This window comes from Tachypleus tridentatus, chromosome 7, assembly GCF_004210375.1.
Source record: "Tachypleus tridentatus isolate NWPU-2018 chromosome 7, ASM421037v1, whole genome shotgun sequence".
Lineage (NCBI taxonomy): Eukaryota > Metazoa > Arthropoda > Merostomata > Xiphosura > Limulidae > Tachypleus > Tachypleus tridentatus.
The window spans coordinates 162,396,460-162,417,583 of NC_134831.1; the positions used below are offsets into that span (position 1 = coordinate 162,396,460).

At 34.4% G+C, this 21,124-nt stretch overlaps 1 protein-coding gene across 4 annotated transcripts in view; it reads right to left on the reverse strand.

Moving 5' to 3' along the window:
* The window catches only part of LOC143257070 (latrophilin Cirl-like), a 100,580-nt gene that overhangs the window by 78,697 nt on the left and 759 nt on the right, over positions 1 to 21,124 (reverse strand). Inside the window, exon 2 of one of the 4 annotated variants that reach the window (XM_076515223.1) lies at positions 15,565 to 15,640. The exons of the other annotated variants lie outside the window; for them this stretch is intronic. The gene's annotated coding sequence lies outside the window, so the exon portion shown is untranslated. The remainder of the gene's footprint in view (positions 1 to 15,564; positions 15,641 to 21,124) is intronic. 4 annotated transcript variants of the gene reach the window in all.

The window sequence follows — 21,124 nt, forward strand, 5'->3', positions numbered from 1 at the left end:
CATTGGAAAAAAGGCATATGTATTAACGTGGGACACAAACCTCACCTAGAAAGAGACCTGTAACAAGTCGTAACAAGCTAATTTTTTGTAGTTTGATTATTGAAATTGACACAAGCCTCACCTAGAAATAGACCTGTAACAAGTCGTATCACAGCCCTGGTCGGCAAAACGCAACGCAATTTAATCAAGAAGACTTTCCGTCGGGAAAGGAGAACAGCACTATAAGATAAGGTTAAAAGCCTACCTGTTTGTAACCTGTTCAGTCTTTACACAGCTCAAGTTGACAGAGAATACAACAGGTATTGATGCTATTACTTACGAAGATATACCAGCCGAGTGCAGCTAATTTTTTGTAGTCTGATTATTGAAATTGACACTACAACACCGTTGTTCTCATACATTATATGGATTATTAAAAGCATTCAGGGAGCAATTGTGTGCTTTCAATATGAAAATTTTAAGAAGTAAGCATTTTGCCATAAACTACGCTGTAGAACGTAGCGACATGGACTACAAAGACGTGTTGCGGCTCCTAAACTGTTTTAATATAATATACTTATCTATCCGTAATCAAATTTTAAACATGCAGATGTTTTTGGGGATCAAATAACAAAACAAAAAATTTTTCATCTGTATTAGCGAAAATTATTTGATTATTTTTACTTATATCGTGATAACAGAGCAAGAGCTATCCTGAATTACACATAATAGGTCGCAAGTCAGGAATATATATATATATATATATAGTATTTTTTTATTAAGTACTTAACTATACGAAGGGTTATCTGTGCTCTGCCTACCACGGATATCAAAACCCGGTTTCTAATGGTGTAAGTTTGCAAATATTCCGCTGCGCCAATGGGTGGATATATAAATTGACCAGCAAAAGGTTATCTTTTGTTACCCTCTTGAACAAACATAAGACTGTTTGTTAGTTATTGGTAAACATTTAGAACATTTAGAACTATATTTTGCAGTTTATTAGTTATTTTATAGCGACAAAATTTTTTACCAATCTCTAACTGTTCACTCATTGAAAGTCCAAACTTTAACAAATTTATATCGTTTATTGTTAATGAGAATTCAGAAATTTGAACAAATAAAATAGCTATTTAATTTAGCTGTTTCCTGCAAATGGACTGTTTACCGGTTTCACTTATTAGCAGCGCCATAAAAGGTTATTTGCAAAAACAACGTTAAATTTCCATTAGAAGATTCAATGTTCATAGTTAGCTACAATAATCCCAATGCTACCTTTCACCAGAGTTAAAAATCTTTAAGTTAAATATATTTTACAGGCCTCTGTTTCCCATCAGGTTACAATAATCAGGTTCTTTCTTCAACCAAAACTCTACGCTTCACTATTCTATTGCTTCTTATCATAGTGATTTGTTCATGCTTAGGGAGTGTTTGAATCGGATCGACAGTTATCTGTCTCTCAGCAATGACCATGAAGAAGTAGAAATAAGGTTTATCTAAGTTATCCACCTTTTGCTGTTGTTGTCGTCGAACCTAAATATCTACCACGTAACCTTCCTCGTCTCACGTGTCGTAATGTTTGAACAGTTGTAATTGAGAATCCACCAACGTCATATCAAATTTCTTGTTTGTTTGGTTTTTTTATAGCAAAGCCACATCGGGCTATCTGCTGAGTCCACCGAAGGAAATCGAACCTCTGATTTTAGAGTTGTAAATCTGAAGACTTACCGCTATCCAAGCTGGGAACACAAATGTTTTGATACAAACGTAACATTGAAACATTCAATAACGGAAATTGTCTTTTTCTTCTGTTTTTTAGAATAGTTAAGAACTTTTCTCCATTTGGATTTTTTCATAGCACTCTTTTATTCATTTGCTTTATATTGGTCCCAAAGTTCTTGTAATTAAGATGAAAAAGTTTCTAATTATATATAAAAATACAGTAATGTTTGCTTCTTCAAAAGAACTTACGTTAAACAGAAGAGTACATGTATATTACGTTAAACAGAAGAGTACATGTATATTTACTTCACATATTAAAAGTTTTATAAATCAACTAATATTATGTTTTTGTTTTGCTGAATGTTTTGGTATTCTTCGTACTGAACATGTTGAAAAATTGTACAAATGGCAAGTTCAGCTAATTAAAATTAATTTTGTATCAGATGTTTACTATTTTATTAAGAAAATTTCACTATTCATTTGATTCTATTTTGTAAATTCATTTATTTTTCTCTTTTGTAGACTATTTTATGTTTTGCTTTTTAGAATTAACGGAATGAATTAAAAATGCAAATTCTATGGAGTGAAACATTATTCTTACCGCGATCTTTTATAAAAAATAATTATTTTATAGCATAGTATATATATAAATATATATGTTATTAAATGACGTTAATCAAACTCTCCATTTGTAGATATAAAATAGTATTAAGCGGGATATATCAACAGATCCTTTTGTTTTTTAACAGAGTTAGGTCCAGTTTTAAATTAATAGATAACGTTATAACGTTTTTCTTAAAAACCTTTTGCTAAGTGGAACAATCAAACAAACTGTTGATGTGAACGTGCTTTGTATTCATTATAACGAAAATTTGTAAACTGCATAAATAAGGTAAATAAAAGTGTCATTGGCCAGTATAAAGTTCTACACATTTTATAGCTGCGCAATAGCAGATTACATAAATACAATTGTTTTATTTAAAAGTCTTAGTTCAAGGGAGGTCCAGTTCAATCTACACTTTGACCAACGTGTGTTATTGGGTTGTAGTAGTTTGATATTATTCACTATGATATTGGTCTAGTTTATCTCTCTTTGGTTAACATGTGTTTTAAGGTTACTAATGACGAATAGAATTCTTCAAAACTTGTATAACCCAGTAACACACGTTGACATAAAGTGTATATTGAACTTAGACTTTGAAATTAAACAATTCCTCGGAATGCTAAGTTTATTTATTAAATGAAATGATAAAGCCATATTTTGAAAGTCATTCAGAATATTTTCTAAAGGAAACATTCCTTGTAAATAATATGTTTGTTTTATACACGTAGTTATGCTTGCCGTATTAGTATTAGACCTACTATATACTTTAACACCGCATTCTTTTATCTAAACCCTTGGGGTATTTCATGAACAAGCGGAGTGTATAACAGTAGTATTCAATCCCATTTCCAACGACGCATTTTACTATGTCCAGAGATCATCAATTAGGGGTCACAACATTATTTGAATAAACCATTAGTTACAGCAATGACTGTTATGGTATGAGCTGCTTTCCAAGCTGACACAGTGTGGTTGAAATACCTTTATTATATACTATTCCTGTCTTTCAAAATTCCTAAGGAACTATACATGTATTATGACAAATTATACTTCATCAGTTTAAAAAAAGGTGTTTACATTGTAACAATTATTGTTTTACACAATGGTAAACCTTGTTATCCGATATTTGAAAGTCAGAAAAAAATTGTTTATTCGTTTTTTGTTAAGTGCGAACGTTCACAATGGATCATGTGTGATCTGCTCACTGCGGGTATTAAAACAAGATTTTAGTATAAATTAGAATATATTTTTTAAAAATTGGTAAAGTTTTCTTTAAAATAATTTTTCGCGGTCTTTAGTAATTGAATCTACGATTTAATTCCCAAACAAAGGTTTTCAAACTAAAATATTTAAAATTATTTAATTTCTGAGACATCAAAAAGAATAATTGAATTATGTTGTTTTTTTAATTTTTCGATTCCAGCTTTTGTCTCAGTCTTAAACAACGGGTAATTTGTGCTCTGTCCACTACTGGTATCGAAACCCGAATTATAGCGGTATAAGTCTGCAGACACATCGCTGTGACACTTTAGAGCTTTGTTGACGTTTTGTTACTTAGAATTATTACTTTTGTTGATAAAATGTATTACTTAAGATAACATAATTAAACCTTGTAAACGGAAGTGCTAAACGTGAGCGATCAGGTGGATTCCTGCTCATACATCGATGATAATTTCCAAAAGGTGGCGGTTTTGACGTTTCGAAGCTAAATCTCAGGACGAAGCTTGAAAGATAGGTTATCTAGCTTTAAGTTCGAAGAGATTTACGGAATACACAAAACAGACCCACCAATAAATTGCTTTCATTTAAGGTCGTTCCCAGAAATGCGAGTTATCATTGGACAGTGATTAGTTTCACCATATTTGGCTTATGCATTTCAATCACGGAAGCGTTAGGAAGCACTTGCTTTCTCAATAGACTCCAGGTGGCGGAGACAGCCGCCCATTTCTCTCGGTAGACAGTCTTTAACATTGCTTTCAGAGCACGATGGAGTAGTGCACGACCATTAAAGATGGTTCAGATTGTTGTCTTCAAAGCTATGCTCGAACGTTAAAGGAAGCACATGATGTATTCAGCTGATCATTTAATAAAAAATGGAGTTCTTAAAGCTCCATTCAGTTTAGCCCTAAATGAATATTTGCAAATATACCAAAATCTCACGAATTGTTCTTAAGAAAAGAAAACGATTAATGGCTTCAAAAATTGTTTAACTAGTTAAAAAAATCGCTAAGTAATTTGGTAAAAAAGACAGCCGATTGGTTTGGAAAAATAACTAAGTAAAAAACTTTCGAGTGGTTTAGAAAAATCGTTAGGCGATTGGGTAAAAAAACAACCGTTGAGTGGTTTAAAAAAATCGCCAGGTGATTGGATAAAAAACTGTCGAGTGGCTTAGAAAAATCGCTAAAACGTTTGTTGAAAACGAATGGTTAAAATATTGTTAACTAATAATGCTATAGGATAAAATTCGCTACCTGATTGAATGTTCAGAGCTTAGTTTGTTCATGTCTTAATAAAAGACAAATGTGTGTCTCTGTATCTATATAACAAGACACACGTCAAATAAATTAAAAGTCCTATCATTTGTTAGTAAAGTACAACAGTTATCATTTCTAAAGGAAAGTGTCTCCAGTAACATAACCCAAACGGTTGGAGATAGTATGTATTCAAGATGTAATTAAAAACAACTTAAACAAATAACGACCAAATTGGTGTTAGGTGTTGGATGCTTTAACCCATAACGTTTCAACGCTTACTACAATTCACCATATGCGGTCAGTTGTGGGTGGCCCGACATGGCCATATGGTTAGAGAGATCGACTAATAATCTGAGTAACATGTTTTTCCTTTGAGCTGTAAGAGCGTTATAATGTGACTCCTCAATTCCACTATTCGTTGGTAAAAAGAATAGTTCAAGAGTTGGTAGTGGGTGGTAATAACTAGCTGTCTTCCCTCTAGATTTACACTACTAAATTAGGAACGGCTAGCACAGATGACCCTCGTGTGGCTTTGTGCGAAATTCAAAACAAACAAACAAACAAACAGTTGTGGGTATTGTAATAGGCTTTAAACATTCTTATACTTGATTTTGAAAGTAAACCTATAAAAGAAATTAGTTTATTTAAAAAATCACCCTTAATGTCTACCTTTTTTGAAACCCAACCAACGAGAGTAAGTGAAATTGTGTTAATTTTTCACATTTGTCACTATCCTAAAAACACTCAAGCCGTCCATTGGAAAAGGGTTTCTCTGTATTCACAAACACGCAGGCGAACGAAGAGATGAACAAATTAAAGTAAAACCTCTTTAAGAAAATAAGATTTTATTACCAATTTAAAAAGAACTTAATGCAAAAAAAGAAAATTAAAACAACAGTTCATTAAAGTAATTATTACATAATTAGTTTTTATTCGATATTTAAATTGATGGCTTCTTTTTTACATGGAAACGTAAAATCACTCACCAAATAATTGTTTTTGTTTTTGAATTTCGCACAAAGCTACTCGAGGGCTATCTGTACCAGCCATCCCTAATTTAGCAGTGAAAGACTAGAGAGAAGGCAGTTAGTCATCACCACCCACCGCCAACTCTTGGGCTACTCTTTTACCAACGAATAGTGGGATTGACCGTCACATTATAACACCCCCACGGCTGGGAGAGCAAGCATGTTTGGCGCGACCGGGATGCGAACCCGCGACCCTCAGAGTACGGGTCGCACGCCTTAACACGCTTGGCCATGCCGGGCCCTTCACCAAATAAATGCTGTGAAAACTGGTTATTTTCAGTACTAGCTAAATGTGTCGAATATCCCAGGTTTTTTATTTTACATAAAAATATATAGTTTTAAAACAGGAATAAAATTTCCAGTGGGTTATTTAAATAATAGTAATATCACAAAAAAAACTGTAATAACACTAATACATTTAAACATAGTAACATTTCGTTCCAAGATAGCCTAGTGTTAGTTACATCAACGAAATGTAACTATATTGATGATGTTAAAAAAACACGTAGGTCCAAGAAGCTTTGATAGAAATGAATAAAAACCCTATAACGCAAGCGCTTTCGAAAGGTGGACCTTTCTTCTTGAAGGGGGGTGAGTATCGAACTGGGACCGAAATATAATTATGGTTACAGAAATACATTGTAAAAACTCACAATAAATTTGCCTAATGTTAGCAGTATCAACAAAATATATTTACAAAACTACGTACAAACATTGTAGCAACTCACAATAAGTTAATTGAATGATAGCGTAACGCTACCACACAGTAATGTTCCAAAATTACTGATTAGATAACCGTGTTTACTATAACTCACTTTGCCATTAAGTTAACAAAAGTGGGAACCTTCGAGTAAATAAAACATAGTTTTGTGTGAATGATAACGCGTTCACCATCGACATGTCATCATCGTTAAACACACACAAGTTGTAATCAGATGTTAAACACACACAAGTTGTAATCACATGTTAAACACACACAACTTGTAATCAGATGTTAAACACACACAGACTGTAACCTGATATTAGCACACACACAGGTTGTAGCTTGATATTAACACACACACAGGATGTAACCTGATATTAAACACACACAAGTTGTAACTTGATATTAAAAACACACAGATTGTAACCTAATATTAAACAAAGAGATTGTAACCTGATATTAAACACACACCGAGACTGTAGCCTGATATTAAACGCACACACAGGTTGTAACTTGAAATTAAACACACACAAGTTGTTACCTGATGTTAAACATGCACATGATATAAACTGATATTAAACATGCACAATCTGTATTTTAATATTAAATATAACCTTCCTATGTCTGTTGAAACACTATATAACCTTCCTATGTCTGTTGAAACACTATATTAAAAAAGCAACAAGTGAACAAGTAAAAAAAACATTTTTGTGAAAAACAGTGTAAATGTAAGGATGACTTATGTATTAGCACATTTGTGTTAACACAAGAGAGCAGACAAAAATTAACACATACTAACATATATAAATATTCAATCACATTTGAGTTTAATATATCCTATTTTTGTTTGTTAGCATTCTACTGCACAGTTCTAATGTTATTTGGTAGGGATGGCACAGACGCTATCCTTACTATTTTGTTTACATTGGTTTTGAAGGACTGATTTTAACCATTCGTACATTTTTTTCCAAAAATGTTTGTTCTTTACTTTTTCTACATCAATACTGGAACATGCTGCATGCTATAATTATGAATTATTTTTTATTTCCGTACTGCTTGCATATTAAGCCAGATCTTAACTTACAAGCCATAGAGCTCTAACATTTATGGCATTCAAACATGCTGATTTTCTAATTAAGTTCTAGAGCTGTAACAATTGTGGTATTTAAATACACTGGTTTTTCCAGTTAAGTTATAGAGCCCTAACATTTGTGGTATTCAGGTACGCCAATTTTCAGTTGAGTTATAGAGCCATGACATTTATGGTATTGAGATATACTGATTTTCCACAAGAAAATTTTACGTAATCAGCAATAAACAATCGACTGGGGTAGTGCTAAACAGGAAATGAGTAAAATATGGACATCAAAGAGAGAAAAAAAATGAAACATATTTTTTTTGCTCACACAAATGTGTCGATTGAGGGCTTTAACTTCACAGATCAGCCCCATTGTTCAGTTATATACTAACTGACCGCAGAAGCAAAAACAATAAGTTTATCTTTTATCCTGAACGAATACATTCATCTTGATATTGGTGATCCTGCATTGTTAAGTCACAATAAAGTCCCAGCGTGATATTCCATAATCCAAGGTTACAAACGCCAATGATAATTCTTATTATAATTAGCCAAAGGAGATAACCTTTGGCTCACAGTATCTTGTACAACCCTTTAACTTCAATATGACCACACCCCAAGGAAAGGATGATACACAAATAGGGTAAAGCATGTATAAGCCTCTATAATATAACCACTTTAGTAAGTAAGTAGCGTCTTTACTCAGATAGAGGTTTAGCACAAGTTTACGACCTTTTACACCCTGTTTACAAGAATGTCAACCTTCTACATGCAAAACATGTGCACAAAAATTAGAGAAACTGTCTGAATATATTTCACGAAATAAATATGTACTCTTCACTATTTATGGAAAATTGCAACTTAGAAGTTCTTGGATTGATAAAAAGTAATACAATATGCTAAATAAATACAAACATATTTTTTTGTTAAATCTACAAGCTTGAATGCTTAGAAATCAGAAACCAACATCATTTAAAATATATCTATGTCCCAAAAGAAAGTAATATCTTTGTAAGCTGAACCTATGAACATTCACAAGGTTTCATAAGCAAGATTCATCTCAGTTATTTGAGCTGTCGATATTTTGTATAACTAGCAAAATTATTGTTGACCTTATATTTTAGTGTCAAATTATTATCTTATTAACTATCGTCATTAACGAAATGAACAACAAATTGTTGTCACATTAAATGAAATATAAGCTAGTATTTAATTCGAAACGAACAATAATCAGGCGTTTAGCCTAAAACGAACAATAATTAGGTGTTTAGCCTAAAACGAACAATATGACCGTACGAGCATGAAATTAAAAATAACTGGTTTTGCTTGTTTGTTTCTAAATTTTATGTAAAGCTACACGAGGAATATCTGTGCCGTCCCTAAGCTAGTATTTTAAGACTAGAGGCAAGGCAGTTAGTCATCGCTACACACCGCCAACTCTTGGGCTACTCTTTTACCTACGAATAGTGGGATTCATCGTAAAATTATAACGCCCCCACGGCTGAAAGGGCAAGCATGTTTGGTGTGACGGGAATTCGAATCCGCTTTCCTTGGATTACGACTCGAGCGCCCTAACCACCTTGCCATGCCGGGCCTAACTGGTCTTACCAAGAAATGAGGATAAACTGATGTTACCATGAAACGGAAAAAAATATGTTGGCATGGTAACAATAAATTACTTTCGCTTAGATTTTGAATGATAAAAGACTGTGAAAAACTGGCTTTTGAAAGTGTCAAAATGCTGAATATAGATATACATTGCTGGCCAAAATCTTAAAATCAATGAATATAAAGAAAAAATATGCATATTGCGTTGTTAGACTCAGCCACTTATTTGAATAGAGCTTCAAAAGAGGAAAATAGAAAAATAAAAATAAAAAAAAAAAACCTTTTTAGCATTTAATACGGAAAATATGAACACTATGAAATTAGCCTAAATACTAGCTGGTCAAAAGTTTAAGACCATACCAAAAAGAAGTTCTAAACAGGGTAGGAAATGCCCAACAAGAGATCACAGTAGTCAGTTGCACGGCCGTCATTGCGAATAACCTCAAACATTCGCTTTGGCATGGTCGATATAAACTTTTGCAGAAGGCTGGCTGCAATGTTATTCCAAGTGGTGAAGATGGTTTCACGAAGATAATGCACTGTTTGGAATTGACATCCATTTCCATAGACTTCCCTTGCCATCCACCCTAAACATTTTCAACGGGGTTCAGTTCGAACGAACACGCTGGATGATCCAAAATAAGCACGTTATTCGCCATGAAAAAGTCCTTTGTCCTGTGGACATTGTGGATTGCAGTGTTGTCCTGCTAAAAGATCCAGTCATTTCCACACAAGCGAGGGCCTTCAGTCAATAAGAATGCTCTCTCCAACATGCCAATGTAGCCAGCTGCTCTTTGACGCCCCTGTATAACCTGAAGCCTCATTATTCCATGGAAGGAGAAAGCACCCCAGATCGTGATGGAACCTCCTCCACTGTGTCGTGTAGAAAATGTCTCCGGTGGGATACACTTATCGTGCCAGTAACGTTGGAAGCCATCTGGACCATCCAGGTTATTTTTTTTTATCAGAGAACAAAACCTTCATCCACTTTTCTACGTCCCATGTTTGGTGCTTCTCAGCAAAGTTTAACCGAGCTGTTTCGTAGTAAGGAAGGAGGCGTGGCCTTTGAAGACCTTTTTGAGTTTCCAAGCCTTTCTTTCGTAGATGCCGTCTTATTGTTCTTGAGTTGCATTTTGCGTCAGTAAGGGCCTTAATTTGGTTCGACGATCGGGTGGTGTCTTGCTGGACAACCCGTCGAATTCTCCTGCTCAACGCCAGCGATATTTTTTTGGGCCGACCACTTGAAATTCTCGTTCCGTATCCCTCGGGGTCTTTTAAGAACTTTGCAACAGCAGTTTTACTATGCCGAATCTTGCCAGCGATGGCACGTTGAGAGAAACCTTGCTTTTGCAGCTCGACAATTCTGCCACGTTCAAACTCTGTCAACTTTTTACTCTTTGCCATGTTTTTACCCAATGTAACAAATTGAACACAAATGACTAAAATTCTTGGCGTATTAATCGATTAACGCTTCGTTTCAGTATGGTCTTAAACTTTTGACCAGCTAGTATTTAGACTAATTTCATAGTGTTCACATTTTCCCTATTAAATGCAAAAAAGTTTTTTTTTATTTTTCCTTTTCTTATTTTCATCTTTCGAAGCTCTACTGAAATAAGTGGTTGAGTCTAACAACGCAAAATGCGTATTTTTTCTTTATGTTTATTGTCCTTAATATTTTGGCCGGCAGTGTATAATCTGGGCTTAACCATTGAAACATTTCTCGTCGGTTTGCAATGTTTATTTGTTTACTGTTAACCAGAAAGCTACATCATAAGCTATTTGCACTTTATCCACCTCGCGTATCGAAACCCGAGTTTTAGTGTCATAAACTCAGTGTAGCTACCATAAGACATTTTGTAAAGACAAAATACTGGACATTTACAGCGAATGAGTAATAACTATATAAGAAATTACTCATAAACAGTTAAGATTTGAACATTGCTTTCTCGAAAGTTTTGTGTCCAAATGCTTTAAATTAATTACTGTAAAATTCGAAGAGAAGAAAAAGATAAGACACAGCGTAAAAAAATCAAATATGGTTTCAAAATTTAGAAATATTAAAAAAAAATCAGGTATTTGAAATATTTGGAAAAGTAAGATGGATATTGAATTAAATATTCTTACAATACAGGGCACTAATATAACTTTCTAGAAATTCTGCATTTCTTTTATACTCCTTATAAAAGTAGATTTGTTTAAGCAGTGTTAAATACAAATTGATAGAAATCCTTGGAAAACCACTTTAAATACAAATTGGTAACATTAATTTCGACTTCACGCTTTACTTACAGTCACTTCTGAAAAAAATAAATCTGATAACAGACCATCCAATAAGAGTGTTTCTCAGGGTAACGTAAGCGTTGGTATAACATGGATTTAATTACTCTTCCCAGTAGTACAGCGGAAGGTCTGCGGACTTACATCGCTGGAAACCGGGTTTCGATACCTTGGTAGGCAGAGCACGGAAAACTCATTGTGTAACTTTGTGCTTAATTCCAAACAAACAAAGAAATATTCAATTACCAACCATAAATTTCACATACGCGGCAAAACTTTCCAAGTACTTCAAATGCTTGAGTCATGAGAAATCGATGAAAAGAGAAAACTTAGTAAATAGGATAACAATGAAACATAAATGAGCATATGATTAAAAAACAAGACAAAATTAAAAGTATTGAGTACGGAAAAAAAACGCATAATATAAAAAAATTAGAAACATTAAGAATCAAATAATTAAAGCCTGATACCAACAAAACATCTGAGGCGCCGCTGTATTTGCATTTATTTAATTATATTAAAATTAAGATGGAGCTAGTGTCTTCATAAACATTTATTTGATTGGATGTATTTGTGCTTTGAATGTTATATATGATCGTGTTTCGTTGTTAGAGACGAGGTGTTGTACCGATTGACTGATCTTTTGGAATTAAGCACAAAGATACGCTGTGAACTATCTATGCTCTGCCGACAACGGTGTAAGTCCGCAGACATTCCGCATTCCGCTGTGTCACTTGGAGAATGGGGGGGGGGATGGAATGGTGAAATATGGTTTATTAGTATATTATCTAACAAACAACTCTAATATTGTTGTTCCAGTATGAAAATATATTTATTTAATCATTCGAGGAAAAAAAGATCTAACCTAAAAACAGAACTATCTGAACTTTCATGTCATAAAATGTAACTTGATATAAGTAGTTTTTTTTCCACATGTTCTTCTTGTTCCCATGCAGCGGCTTATTATTTGCAAGACTTGAAATTGCTGGATCCTGCCTGAACGAATGATTGATGGGCGTTGGGCAGTTATTAGCTGACCACTTCTAGAGAGATTGCATTTAAGAAGAAGAAAGTGAGCGAGCATGTGGTTAACCTTCTCGTAATTTTCTGTTTCCTAAATCGTTATAATGAACAGCAAGCAATGAAGAGGAAGCCAAGGAATTATATGGGTCAAAGATAACGTGCATCATCGTAAAGCTTCGAAATATATATATATTTATACATGGTCCTTCGATGAAAGAAATGAGAAAACAAATTGCTTTATTAACTCACAAGTTATGAATTAAATATACTCTCTTAAGTTACTGGGAATCTTCTAATGATTTTACACGAGTTTTTCGAATATTAGTTTAAGAATAACCAGCTGTTCGTACGAAATACCTCAAGATTTCTTAGACTAATTGATTATAAAAGAACCAAAGTTTAGGAAAGAAATGTCCTAAGATTACCTAGAAAAATTGATTTTAAAGTAATCAAGGCGTTAGTGAGAAATGCTGTTATCAAAACTTATTAACACTTAACTATTTACAACTTGGTGGTTAGGACGCTCGAACTCCCAATCTGAGGGTCGCAGATTTGGATCGTCTTCACTGAATATACTCACCCTTTCAGTTGTGGAGCGTCGTAAAGTCATGGTCAATCCTACTAATTGCTTGTATAAAAGAGGTCCAGAGGTGACTGGTTACCTTCCCACAAGTTCATCGCTGCTAAATTAGGGACAACTAGCGACGATAGCTTTCGTGTATCTTTGCGCTAAATTCAAAACAAACTTAAATATTTAAGGACAAAAAAGTTTCTAAATTATCTAGCTCAGATTTTTTAAAAAATAGACCGAATTTAATCTTGTTTTAAATTGATGTTAACTGTTTAGAAAAATATTCCTGTTTGAATATAACATGCTTTGAAATTCTTAAAACACGCGTGTATTCGGAGCACTAAGAGATGTATAATGATAACGAGGCTCGAATTCAACAAATGTTAGTACATTTTATTATCTTGTTTGTTTTGAATTTTACGAAAAGACAATTGAGAACTACTTGCTGTATCTGTTCCTAATTCTTAAATGATAGGTTAGATTGTTTGTTTATTGTTTGGAATTAAGCACAAAGTTACACAATGGGCTATCTGTGCTCTGCCCACCATGGGAATGGAAAGCGGGTTTTTAGCAGTGTAGGTCCGCAGACATACCGCTGTGCCACTAGGGGGCGATAAATTAGAGGGAACGTAGATAATCAGTTCCATCCACCGCCAGTTTTGCAGCTACTTTTTACTGATGAATAGTGGCATCGAACGTAACATATAACATCCATAGAGCTGAAATGACAAGCATACTCGGGAACCGAATTCGATTCCGTGACATTCGAGCGCTCTCACCACCAAACCAAAAAAAGTCTTCACGATTTAATTACGTGTTTGTTTCTCTTGTTTTTTTTTGTACAGATTTGTTTATTATACCTATAATATTAACAGTTTAAACAAACTGTGTTGTAGTGACGTGAAATGGAATTTTGAATGTTTTCTTCAAAGTTTCTCTTCTTTTAAAGAAAGTGTCAGAATGTCAGAAAATATGTCTGCGTGATGATTATTTTATTTTGATACAAAAGTATTAACTGAAAATAAAATGGAAGGTTGACTGCAAATGTTCAAAACGTTGAGGCAAATACAAACAATTTTAATATTTTTTATTAAAGATATATTTTAATTTTTATTTCTGCCCTAATTAATAACCTACGAGTTTATAGAGCAAAGGTTAAAGTTTGGCGATTTGAGAATCGTGCATGAAAACCACCAATTAGGGTTTCGTTTGGCTTGAATTTCGCGCGAAGCTACAAATTAAAAGATAAAATATGTTATACTTTTGATGTATTCATAACACAGAATCAAAACTTATAACATAGTAATTAAATTCAGTTATCCACGCGTTAGTAGCGAGAATACTATAATACAATCACGTGACTTAGTACCAGAATGTGTTTCATAAGTGACAAATATTATTTACTTGCCCCTCTCTAGTACAACGGTAAAACGACGGATTTACAACGCTAAAATCAGGGTTCGATTCCCCTCGATGGGCTCAGCAGATAGCTTGATGTGGCTTTGCTGTTAGAAAACCACACAAAACACAATTATTTGTTTGGAAGTTTGCTCAAAGTTAAACGAGGGCTATCTGCGCTAGTCGCCATTACTTTAGCAGTGAAAGACTAGTTATCACCAACAGCCGCCAACTCTTGAGCTACTTACTCTTTTACCAAAGAATGGTAGAATTGACCGTCATATTATATCGCCCCAACGACTGAAATGGTGAGCATGTTTGATGGGAATGCCAACTGCGAGTTAGACGCTCTAACCACCTGGTGACCCAGCATGGCCCGGTGGTTAGGGCGGTCGACTCGTAATCTGAGGGTCGCGGGTTCGAATCCCCGTCACACCAAACATGCTCGCCCTTTCAGCCGTGGGGATGTTATAATATAACAGTAAATTCCACTATTCGTTGGTAAAAGAATATCTCACAAGCTGGTTGTGGGTGGTGATAACTAGCTGCCTTCCCTCTTGTCTTTCACTGCTAAGTTAGGAACGGCTAGCCCAGATAGCCCTCGTGTAGCTTGGAGCGAAATTCAAAATCCAAATAAACAAACTCGCTTCTTGAGTATTTATACTAGATGGAGTGTCTGTGTTTTCTTATAGCAAAGCTACATCGGGCTATCTGCTGAGCCCACCGAGAGGAATCGAACCCCTGATTTTAGCGTTGTAAATCCGGAGACATACCGCTGTACTAGCGGAGGGCTAAGAGCATTTATACAACAAGTATTTATTTCTTAACAAAATATGCTGAGCTCAGGTTTTGCGTACTTAATGACTGTCAGTACAGCAGTCGCTTAAGTAATCGTAACTCAACTTTTTGTAGACAAATACGACACATAAGTGATATAAAAAACAGGAGTTGAAAGTTAATTTACTTGGTAATTACATACCATGGATATAAAACACAAGGCGATATCTGAACCTGACATTATTTCTAATTAAGCGAATATATTAGTGATTTTTATCTTCAGATCAAGTACTATAAAAATAGCACGTGACTCACTACTTACATTTGTCCTTTTCTCATTAGAGACCACGACATTCAATGAGTAAACGTTCAGTTTTCAGCTCCTTCCAAGTCAAAGGCTGTAAATTGAATAGTTAGCCAAATATTTAGATCTCAGTTCCTTCATAATCAAAGATCGTAACTAAAAGAGCCAAGTGTTTAGACCATGACTATGTTACGTAGCCAAATGTCTAGGTCATATTCTGTCGTTAATGTGAAACAGTATGTACGGGTTATCGACAGGAATGTATAGTAAAAACACTGACCGTATTCCCTTAACAGCTGACCAGATGTTCAAGCCTCACAGATTATAACAATACCATTTAGCCATACATTGTTATCGTTGGGAAACACTTTAAAGTATTAGCGAGCTGTTTATTCATTGAGTGTTGACCACGTTTATTCACTAAAATATCAAATATAATAAATTATCGTGTTTATTAACAAAGATGGATAGCTCTACTTTTATAAGTTACTATAACAGAAAAACTTTTAAGGAGTCCATTTTGTTAAAAAAAAAGTGTTCATGTATTAGTTAAACAGATATGTTAGTTTTTGTCTTTTTAGGAGACAAGTCTAAGGAGTTATAACGCTAGAATAGAAAGTTCGATTCCGACAGTGAACACAGGGTAGTTATAACGCTAGAATAGAAAGTTCGATTCCGACAGTAAACACAGGGTAGTTATAACGCTAGAATAGAAAGTTCGATTCCGACAGTGAACACAGGGTAGTTATAACGCTAAAATTGAAAATTCGATTCCGACAGTGAACACAGGGTAGTTAGCCCGATGCGCCGCTTTGAGCTAAAACAACAAAACTGAATTTGAGCACCCTTTTCGTTTTAATGTTACGAAGATTTCACAGTCGGTGATTTTAGTTACGATGGTTCGTTCAAAAGCTATAAAACCTAATGCAATTGGACCTTCTTTGTAATTAACGTGACCAAGTGCATTTTGAACTGACCAATCCATAGTCGTAGGCCTGGCATGGCCAAGCGCGTAAGGCGTGCAACTCGTAATCTGAGGGTCGCGGGTTCGCGCCCGCGTCGCGCTAAACATGCTCGCCCTCCCAGCCGTGGGGGTGTATAATGTGACGGTCAATCCCACTATTCGTTGGTAAAAGAGTAGCCCAAGAGTTGGCGGTGGGTGGTGATGACTAGCTGCCTTCCCTCTAGTCTTACACTGCTAAATTAGGAACGGCTAGCACAGATAGCCCTCGAGTAGTTTTGTGCGAAATTCCAAAACAAACAAACATCCATAGTCGTGTTATTCACTATATCCAAGTTAACAAAGGCGCTATTGTGACTGTAAATACAGGTATAAGCATTTCGCCACATTTGAGGTATCTACACAGCTGGTTTTAATGATATAATTACTTAGTAAGCAAAGAATACGATTACAGAAAAAAACCACCAACTTAAAATTAAAACAAACTTAGGAATTCACCTGCATTTGACTTCCAAAACCTATTTTTGCTTTAACACCTTATAAAAATAATTTTCCTATTATAAATAACACTGGCGAAACGACAGCGCAGCAACCATTTATTCAACTGTTGCTTTTAAATGTTTTATAATTTTTTAATCAGATTAAATTACATACAGACCATTGTGATTTAAATAATCATGAAGCAAAATCATTTAAATGCTCTGTCTATAGTTTTCTTAAATTTTATGTATAAACCAAAAATAAATAATATGGTGAACACATTATAAATAAATCTCTGCGCTGTAATAAAAAGTAATTTTGTAAACAATAAAAATAATTATATCTGACCCATAGGGGAAGGAATGAATCTAAATCTCACCTGACGCTATCAGGCCGAGCATAACTCAACCAAGACAAGGTAACACACAGTCAAAGTAAAATAAACTGGTAACCCAAAGAAATATCTAACTGGTGCACAAAATAACCAAGTTGGAATAAAGGTACCAGCCGTATAAAGATAAGATTTATAAACAAAGAGTCAAGTTAATAAACGACATAAAGATCTAACATGTACACAAAACATCCAAGTTATAATAAAGGCACCAACCGTATATAGATATGGTATGTAAAACAAAGAACCACGTTACATAAAATGACAAGTTCTGTCAACACGTAATAAACAAAAAAATACCATATTGTAGAACAATGTAACATTGAAATGGTTACGATATACAGGATATAATAGAACAAACGTAATGGTTACATTATACAGAGTATAATGGAACAAACTTAATATTTACGATATACGGGATATAATGAAACAAACGTAATGGTTACGTTATACAGGGTATAATGGAAAAAACGTAATGGTTACGTTATACAGGGCATAATGGAACAAACTTAATAGTCACATTATACAGGATATAAGAGAACAAAAGTAATGATTACTTTATACAGGATATAACGGAACAAACTTAATTATTACTTTATACAGGACATAATGGAATAAAGTTAATGGTTACGATACATAAGATATAAGAGAACAGTCTTAATGGTTACGTTGTACATGATATGATGGAACAGAATTAACCCTTTCCTTTTATAGTAACACCATGAATATAAGAAGAATTATCAAGTTTACTCCAAATGTTCATACTTACCTTAGACATTTTAACGCATATCTTTAAGTAATTATCATTTTTACGTAATATGGCTGTTCCTATAGATTACATGTTTACAAATATTGGAATTGTACGTATCGTGGCTTTTGTGTTTGAATTTATGTCATCATTATATATGACGATTTGTTTTGGACAGGTTTCTTTTAACTTTCTTAATGTTCGCTATATCATTTGTGTGAAGATTACTTTCAGGTTTTGTATTTCTTCTGTACATGTTCTACAGTTGCTTAGTTCACCTTGTATATCGAAACCGAAACCTGTGCACGTTAAATGCAATGTGCAAGAAAGCACGTGTCAGTATAAGAAACGTGCTACAGTGTACATTCTTCATGCAATGAGTGCTATTTCATTGGTGCTTTCTTAAACTTAAGTAATTAATTATATTTTGTGACCAGCAATAATTTTGGTTGCACTGACAGGATTTAAAGAATTTCAAATGGTGGCAGCATCTCAGGTGAAAAGGAAGCTTTTTTTTTTTTTTTTAACAAGTAGGATAGAGGTAAGTTATTGTAGAAACATTGTTTCTACTGAATGTGTATGGTGGTGGAAACGTGGGTTGGGAACGTATATGTTAAAAGCTAAGTAACTGAATTATCAGCTAATATTTATTCAATTAATATTGCTATAGTATCAGCAAAAGCGTTTCTACGCAGATTTCTCAAAGTCAGTTCCCTTGGCTGTGGTTTCGTTAGATAGTAGATAGGGACAGTGGGAATCTCGTTAATCCATTCATGCGCATCACTAATTAGATGACGAGGCATTTGGCTACCTTAAGAGAGTCATAGTTACTCTCTTAACTATGAGACTATATTTTAACATTATGACCACACGAAGCCCATAATCCAACAGACGGAACTATCAGTAAAACAAGACATCTTATACAGTTATTATTAGTAGGAATGATGTTGAATGGACAACACTTGATAGAGGTCTTCATGTTATATAATATGTTCCCTGTCAGGATTACGCCTTGATTTTCAACAATACATGTTTATTATATGGAAGAAGATTTTCAACATCTTAACATACGTTTGACTGATTAATTAATTTCTTTTTTTTGGGGGAACACGGCTTCGCAATATGCAGGCTTTCTCTTGAAACATGGAATTTTTTTCGACATTTGTGTGTTCGTCTGTCTTAACAAATGCCCGTTTTTTGGCGTTTTTTTAATACGGAAGTATTTTTGTAACCTTTTTGACTAAATTTAATAAAATAGTTTTTGGTATTGAAATACGAAATATAATTTTTTAAATCCTTGTCTATTTTCGTTTGTTTCTTAGAATTTCACGCTAAGCTACAAGAAGGCTATCTGCGTTCGCCTTCCTTTATTGAGGGAAACAATGTAAAACTAGAGGGAAGGCAGCTAGCTAGTCATCACCATCGACCGCCAACTCTTGAGCTACTGTTTTCTCAACAGAAATAGGATTGACTGTAACATTATAACGACACCGCGGCTAAAAGGACGAATATATCTGGTATGAAGGGAATTCGAATTTGCGACTCTTGGATTAAAAATAAAACACCTTAACCACCTGGCCGTGGTGGGCTTTTGTATGTCTGTGTAGACAGTACCTTATTTAAATAATACTTATCCATCTTTTTTTAATCATCCAATTCGTCAATTGATGGTTTAGGGGATACCTTTTAAAATTATAACACTTATAAATCAATAACTCGAATCTCCCAGTCTATTAACAGCTCAAAATGCCCATTGGGTAGCTTTATGCAAATAAAAAGCAAAGATTTTAAACTTTTTGTATAGATCTTTCCATTATAATAAGGTTATTGTCCTTTCTTGAAACGTGTAAGCATTTTAACCATTTTGTATGTATGTACATCTGTCCTAGAAATATAGTTGTGCTCTCTTAAAACTCGTATCTGCTGGCCATATATAATTACTGTGTTTGGCTTTTATGTTCCTGAAGAGGTCCTGAATGTTTATTTATGGAAAGGCATGCTTAATGTTCTACACTTTGTCAATAATACTAGTCAAGAGTACCCGGTATGGCCAGGTGTTTAGTGGCGCTTGACCTGTAATTTGACAGTCTCGGGTTCGAATCCTTGTCACACCAAACGTGTGTTTGTGTGTCGTTATATTTTAAGTCAATCCCACTATTCGTTGGTAAAGGAATAGCCTAAGAGTTGGCGGTGGGTGATGGCGAGTAGTCTTCGATCTAGTCTCACAGTGCTAAGCAGCCTTCATGTAGCTTTTGCGCGAAATAAAAAAAAGCAACCAAACAAACAAATTATCTAGTATATCCGTAAAGTCTCTTACTTTGGAAAGAATGAGTGTTTACAATTTATATCAAACGACGTAAGTAGAATTACCGATGACCTAAGTTAGAAGAAAAATTTGTTGAAAACACTGAAGAAATGGGAGGCAGAAAACTCATCGAAAAGTGTGAATAGGTGAAGCATTAAACCCAATTTATTTATTTGTAAAGAAAGAGATCCTTCACTCACAAAAGTAGAACATTGGTTGTTTGAATCACTTTGTGGAGAAAGAAACCCGTCACTCACAACAATAGAGCGTTGGTTGTTTGAATCACTTTGTGGAGAAAGAAACCCGTCACTTATAACAATAGAGCATTGATTGTTTGAATCACCTTGTAAAGAAAGAAACCCGTCACTTATAACAATAGAGCATTGATTGTTTGAATCACCTTGTAAAGAAAGAAACCCGTCACTTATAACAATGGAGCATTGGTTGTTTGAATCACCTTGTAAAGAAAGAAACCCGTCACTTATAACAATAGAGCATTGATTGTTTGAATCACCTTGTAAAGAAAGAAACCCGTCACTTATAACAATAGAGCATTGGTTGTTTGAATCACTTTGTAAAGAAAGAAACCAGTCACTCACAACAATAGAGCGTTGGTTGTTTGAATCACTTTGTGGAGAAAAAACCCGTCACTTATAACAATGGAGCATTGGTTGTTTGAATCACCTTGTAAAG